Source organism: Lissotriton vulgaris, chromosome 6, assembly GCF_964263255.1.
Source record: "Lissotriton vulgaris chromosome 6, aLisVul1.2, whole genome shotgun sequence".
NCBI lineage: Eukaryota > Metazoa > Chordata > Amphibia > Caudata > Salamandridae > Lissotriton > Lissotriton vulgaris.
Genome location: NC_141694.1, coordinates 476,777,459 through 476,784,848, shown reverse-complemented (window position 1 = coordinate 476,784,848; position 7,390 = coordinate 476,777,459).

Genomic DNA, 7,390 nt, shown 5'->3' with positions numbered 1-7,390 from the left:
CTGCCAGTTCGCGAGGGTTTTGTACAATTTCGCAAATGCGAACTTACCTGTCGGCTCGCAAGTTTTGCGAACTTGTTGTTTCTACGTGTCCAGCCTGTTTGGGACACTCTTCTTCATCACTGCCACTCTCTGTCACCACTGCCACTCTCTGACTACTCATGCCACCCTCTGGCCCACCCATGCCACCCTCTGTTTCATCACAGCACCCTCTGGTTGTCCAGTCAGTGTACATTATTGTGGCAAAGCAAACCACACCTTCCCTGCCTCAAGTGACCTGAATTAATTTGGGGCTGATTAATGTGTCACAGAATATTTTAGCTGGCACCTGCTTCCTTAGTGCTTCCTGATTAGTGATCTTTTGCACTTGCTAAGTGCTTTCATTGTTGCAAAATTAGTTACAACACCTGCCCTGCCACAACTGACAATAATGAATTAGGGGCTGATTAATGGATTTGAACTTCCAGCCTGGCTCCTGCTTGTCTCCCTTAGCTGTAATTCAGGACCTTTGTGGCATATGTGTAACTATTCTGAGGTTCAGAGCAGGGTCACATAATAGTTGCAAGTAGGCAACTGAACTCTGGAGGGGCCCCTCAGGAAGCACTACAGGAAATGGCTACTAATGATGAGCCTGAACTTTTGAACCTGGTAAGTAGTTTCAGTTTTGCTAAGATCGTATTTCTGCAATTTAGCGCTTATTCGCGGGGCGCGAAGTTGTACTGGGAAGCCGCGAACTCACGCGAACAGTGCGAGCAAAATCCGCTGCTCGCGGATTTGCGGATTTTGCGGGAGATTCGCGAATCTCGCGGATTGCGAATTTACCGAAAATCCGCAAAATCTGCGAGCGAAACGGATTTTCCGCCCATGCTTACAATATATGCCAAAGACAGAAATGGAGGTGGTCCAATCAAATTTGTACACAAATTGAGAAAGCGAGGAAGCATGTAAATAAGTCTGTTTCAGCTTATATGAGAGACCATGGAATGGGTGCCATCTACAACAATAACTTGCGATATTACATGCAAGATATCTACAGAGGAGATGGTGTGCACTTCTCAGATGAGGGAAACAGAGTTTTCATACAAAATTTAAGACTGTGTATTGGTACCTACTTATAAGTACCTAGAACTTACACAGAACCCAAAAGCTCTTTTCAGAGCTACCTTAACTATAATTACTTTTTTAAAATTTCAAATGTACCTTTTTTCACTAATTTTCACTTATTTTCGCTTCCCGGTTCGCGTACCGGCAGCTAACCGTGCGAAAAAATCCAATTTTTTTTCTGACATATATGAGCCTTCTCAGCTACCCTCAGAAAACCTAGGGGGTCAAGATACGTCTCCCGTGCCCCCTTGCACCCATTTCCCACATTGTTATTCCTCCATCTTGTGATAAAATTTGTCCAAAACACAAAATGGCGAACTCCCGTTACGCTACCGGTAAGCTACCCGGCTCGCGTACCGGGACGCGCCTCTACGGCGAAAAATCGCAACATTTTTTTTTTTTTTTTAATTTTTTGCCCCGCGGGGCACTTTAATATCCCCCTCATCAATCCTAGGGGGTCAGGAGGGATCTACCTTGACCCCTTTCATTAAATTCCCCCTTCGTTTTTCTCCACCTCTTGTCTCTCGATCCTACCGAGAGACAAGATGGCGGCCGTTCCGGACTGTTTAGAATGTTGACAGACACCGGAGAGCCAATCAGCTTCGCTTCGCTAAGTTCCGTCACGCGTCAGGTATTTCTATTTCTATTTAAAATTATTTATACAGCGCACGTACACCAGCGCTTTCTTGGTACGCGAACCGGAGCGCTAACCGGAGCGCTGTTACAGATATATCTGTTTTTTAAAACGTTAATTTCTCAAAATCCACTGGAGCACATATATTGAGACATAGCAAAGGCATGTCGGGCAAACCATATCTACAATTTTGCCAAGTTTCGTGTAAATCCATTCAGCCGTTCGAGCTGAAAGTGATTCCAACCGCCCTATGGAAAAATGAATAGGAAAAACGCGTTTTGGGACCCCCTTTTTTCTCGGCCCCCCCTTGACGAACCCCCCCAAATTTTCAGGGGCTGCTCAGAAACAAAATGTGCCATTTTCTTGAAAATTTCAGCCGATTCCGTCCACAAACGCCAAAGTTATTCGTATATATATATATATATATATATATATATATATATATATATATTTATTCACTGAAAAAACCATAGGTTCACACATGTTATAGTTAGCTGGACATTTCACTCATACAAGACTGTTGAAATTCCCCTGTTATAGTTAGTCCAGCTAACTATAACTCGCGCGCCCGCCATGCACTGCTGATGACATCACATATTACATCACTCATGAGATGGTCAGTGACATCACTGATGACATCACTGATGACATTACAAATGACATCACTGAGAACATCACTGATGACATCATCCAGTGAATGTGTGTCTTTCTTAAAAATAAATATATTTTATATCTGCATATCTAAAGGTCGACGGAAGAATAAATGGGTAAATAAGTATCTAAATGGATTTTCTTTTGTAAAAAAGATTGCATAACTGACTTACAAAGTGTATCTTAGTGAATACATGTATTAGCGAGTAATGTTTAAATATGGAAATATCTGTATCAGTGTCTCACTTTGTCTATAAGTGGCTGCATGTGTTGGTGAGTAGCTACATGAGTGTTGATATGGGTATTAGTTGGTTTTTTGAGTATCAGAATGAGTGTCTGAATGGTTTGGTGGGGGGTATTACTTAGTGCACAGATGCATGAATCACTGATTCACTGTTTGTATGTGTTTTGAAGACAGCATGTGTGCAGGACTGTATGGTTGGATGAGTATGTGTATGGGTGTGTTAGTGAGTGAATGACTGTCTCAATAGTATTGTTATGAGTAACTACATATGTTTCAAACTCAGTGAGTCAGTATGTGCACGTTTCCGTAGAAGTAAGTGTAGTGGTGTGTGTATAGCTGTATATGCAAGTAAATGGATGTTTGATCGTTTATTTGCAAGTGTGAATATGTGTGTAAGTAACTCTATGGATGAATATCAGTGTGTAACAGGATGTATAGGTGTATGAGTACATATGATGAGTGAGTACATGTATGAGTGACTATATAGAACTGTTGGTGAATGAGTGGATGTGGATGTATATGTTGGAATTACTGAATAGGTTGTTGTAACTGGAATTGGTATCTCCATTTATTTGAAAATTTTAGTTTCTATTTTCAATGTGTGTTTTTTTTAAAGTATATATTAGGGTGAGAGGAGGTCTGCCACTCTTTTACAGGTTTCCTGCTCTCTCTTCCAAAAAAAATCAAAGCAGTTTGCTATGGTAGGGCGGGAGCCGCGAGGCTCCCTCCCTACCATAGCAAACAGCAGTGTCCCAGGGGTAGGCACCCCGGGACACTGCAGGAGCCAGCCCTGGGGGTTGGCGGTCCTCAGGGCCATCAAGGGCTCCAGGAGGGGGGCTGCACGGCCCCCTCCCACTAGTTAAAAGCCCCAGGGGTGGTGGTCCCCGGGGCTGAGAGGGTCCCCCCTATTTTAAATATTAGTGCCCTCGCGAAGGTGGTGGTCCCCGGGGCTGCGGGGAGGGCCGTGAGCCCCCCGCATACTTAATAATAGATCCCCAGGGGGTGACAGTCCCCGGGGCTCGGGGGCCTTAGAGGCTCCCCATCATGAATATGCAAGCCCCCGGGGGTTGCGGTCCCCGGGGCTGCGGGGGGCCATGAGCCCCCCTCATACTTAATAATAAAGCCCCGGGTGTGTTGGTCCCCGGGGCTCGGGGGCCTTATGCCCCCTGCTATTATAATTACTTTGCCCCGGGGGGTGTCGGTCTCCAGGGCAGTGTGGGGGGATTGGGGCCCCCCCACACTCTTTTTTTATTATGCCCCCGGGATTATGCTCCCGCCCTACCATAGCAAACAGCAGTGTCCCGGGGGTAGGCACCCCAGGACACAGCAGGAGCCGGCCCTGGGGATTGGCGGTCCCCAGGGCCATCAAGGGCTCCAGGAGGAGGGCCGCACGGCCTCCCTCCCACTAGTTAAAAGCCCCAGGGGTGGTGGTCCCCGGGGATGGGGGGGCCATGAGCCCCCCGCAGACTTAATAATAAAGCCCCGGGGGTGTTGGTCTCCGGTGCTCGGGGGCCTTAGAGGCTCCCCATCATGAATATGCAAGCCCCGGGGAGTAGTGGTCCCCGGGGCTGTGGGGGACCGTGTGCCCCCTGCTATTATAATTACTTTGCCCCGGGGGCTGGTTGTCCCCAGGGCAGTGTGGGGGGGATTGGGCCCCCCACCCTCTTTTTATTATGCCCCCGGGATTTGGTCCCCCCCGGGGGCTAATTGCAAAAAAAATCAGACCAGGTTTTTTTTTCTACAGGGTACGTGTACCTAAGCGTATCTCGTGATTTTTAAAAAATATATAATAAATCTTGGGGCCTTGGGGGTCCTTGTGAGACCCCCTGAGAAGGCATAGGGGGTCAGGGTGTTTCTACCCTGCCCCCTTTGCGTGTTTTGCACGTTTGTTTCACTGATTTCTTGTGCCTCGGTTCTACCGATAGAGAACAAAACAAATGCCAATACTGTTGTCCCTACTTCTCTTCTTACTCTTTAGTACATGCGGATTGTAACAACATGTACAACCACACTTTGTTAGACAGAATAAATCTCTTTCTTTTTCTTTTTTCATTTTATATTCTTTGTTTGGTTCATTTTCACCAACTTTAGCTTTTCAACATATATGTTCAACATACAAAAATTTATTTTCATAATCATAAAATTAGACCTTATCCACATTCCAAAACATTCTCATACTCATCACTGTTTCATCCATCCGTCATTCACTCACATACATACACAACCTCTGTACAAATTATTTACATATACATTACAATTTTCATTATTCACAAAATCACCACAGACAAATATTCTGATGGTTCACATGAATTTGGAGCAAATAAAAACCGTGTTTATAATCTTATGGCTCAACAAATATGGTCTACGCATTTCAAACTTAGGATCAATTTTAAGTTCTCTTCAGGACTGAAGCTGTGAAAAAATAAACACAAACATTTCTTTAGAAACTAATAGCAGATGTTTTGAAAAGATGGTTCTAACACTATTTGCCTATGCCTCTTACCTCCAATGAAGGAAGCTTTTCTCTGTTAACTCGACGTTGGACAATCTACATAAACAACAAATGCACCCGTAGTCACCTTTATACTCTTATTGAAAATAACACATTCTTTCTTTTAACAATCACACTTCAAACTTACTTGCTTCTAGCAGTGGAAGAAGTATGCACTCTTTGTTTTTAAGCGATAGCCCTGTAAAGGAGGAATTTCAATGTAGAAGTTTGCGCTCGGCTGGAGATTCAATGCTGAATTCAGTTGTGCTCGAAATCGAAACTTACTTATTTAGAGGTCTCTCGCCGGGTGTAAAGTTTGGAAGATTGCTGGCATTCAATGGCAGCCTGTAATGGTAAGGAAGTGACCTCATTAGTCTTCCTGTTACGCGGCATCCAAATCCTTTCGTTATGTCACGCATTTCATCACACAGCCTTACCGTGTATTGGTGTCCCCGAGGCCGGAATTGTTTCCGTCCGTTTCTCGTTTTGCCGCGAGATAGTCTGAACGTGGGTTTTACCAGACCTAATATTTGTGCACTGCTTCCTGATTTGCAGGGATTCTTGGGTAATGTAGTTCGATGTTGCGCAAGCTTACATGCGGTTTCTGTGGCTGCCATCTTGGAACGGTTTTGTGAATCATGATGTTGCTTGCATGACTGTTCTTGAATCGATGATGTCCTTCAACGATAGTCAGACTTTATGTGTCTGTTTTGACAATATTAAGTGTGTTGGCATTTTGCATTAGCTGATGTGTACGCTGTTTACTATTGATGATCTGTAGAAGTTGGAATTCTGCGGCTGCCATTTTAAAATGGTCAATGGATCGTAGTGTAACCCACATTTCTATTCATGTAATTGCTTGCATTCGTTGACATATCAAGGGATCTTGATGTGTGTTGGCTCTGTCTATTGGGGACCTTTTGGCCAGTTTACACAAATTTACTCCTCTGTGGGAGGCCTTGGTTCTTTTAATTTAATTTATAAATCTCTTTGAGCTCATTTAGCCCAGTGACTGCCGAATCAAATTTTACAATGAGCATAGCTTCCCTTTTAGATAGCTTGGCATCAAGGTCTCCACCTCTGATGTCATATTCAATTTTTGAAATCACTGTCCATTTGAGATCTAATTTAGTGTTGTTGTTCAGACGCCAGTGGTCCACCAAAGGGGCTGTTAGCACATTTTTCTTAATTCTTGACTTGTGCTGTGAGATTCTTGTACGGACCTCTTGGTTAGTCTTTCCAATGTATAACATGTCGCATGGACATTTGATTCCATGGACCACATACCGAGGCTCGGGGGCCGTAGAGGCTCCCCATCATGAATATGCAAGCCCCGGGGAGTAGTGGTCCCCGGGGTTGCGGGGGGCCATGTGCCCCCTGCTATTATAATTACTTTGCCCAGGGTGGTGGCAGTCCCCGGGGCAGTGTGGGGGGATTGGGGCCACCCACCCTCTTTTTTATTATGCTCCCGGGATTTGGTCCCCCTGGGGGCTAATTAGAAAAAAAATCAGATTGGGTTTTTTTCTCTACAGGGTACGTGTACCTAAGCGTATCCCGTGATTTTTAAAAAAAATATAATAATTTTTAGGGCCTTGGGGGTCCTTGTGGGACCCCCTGAGCAGGCATAGGGGGGTCAGGGTGTTATTAGCCTGCCCCCTTTGCGTGTTTTGCACGTTTGTTTAACTGCTTTCTTATGCCTCGGTTCTACCGAGGCACAAGATGGCTGCCAACTCTTCCTGGTTTAGAGTGTTGACAGCCAATTAGCATGAAGCTTGTGCTCGGGAAGGTACAGAGTACAGTACAGAGTAAGGTACTTCATCTCTAGATATATCTATGATTTTACTTTTGATTTTCTCACCATTTAACAAAAAGCATAATCTGCGATCCGAACTCTACCTTTTAGCCAAATTTGGTGTAATTCCGTTCATCAGTTCATCAGTTCGGGCTGTAGCCGTGTCTTAAGGTCCCTACGGAAAATTGCATGGGGAAAACATGTTTTGGGACCCCCTTTTTTCTCGGCCCCCACTGCACGAATCACCCCGAAACTTTCAGGGAAGGAGCGGAGCGGAGCAGGCCATTTTCTTGGAGAATTTTGCGAAGATTCGTCGACTGGCACCAAAGTTATTCCAAATAGAATGTTGTAGATTTCCTATGGAAACTAGGTCCTAACTATAACTACCTACTGGCGACTGCCAGTAAGTAATATATGTACATATATATATGTGTGTACATATATGTATGTATATATATATATATATATATATATAGA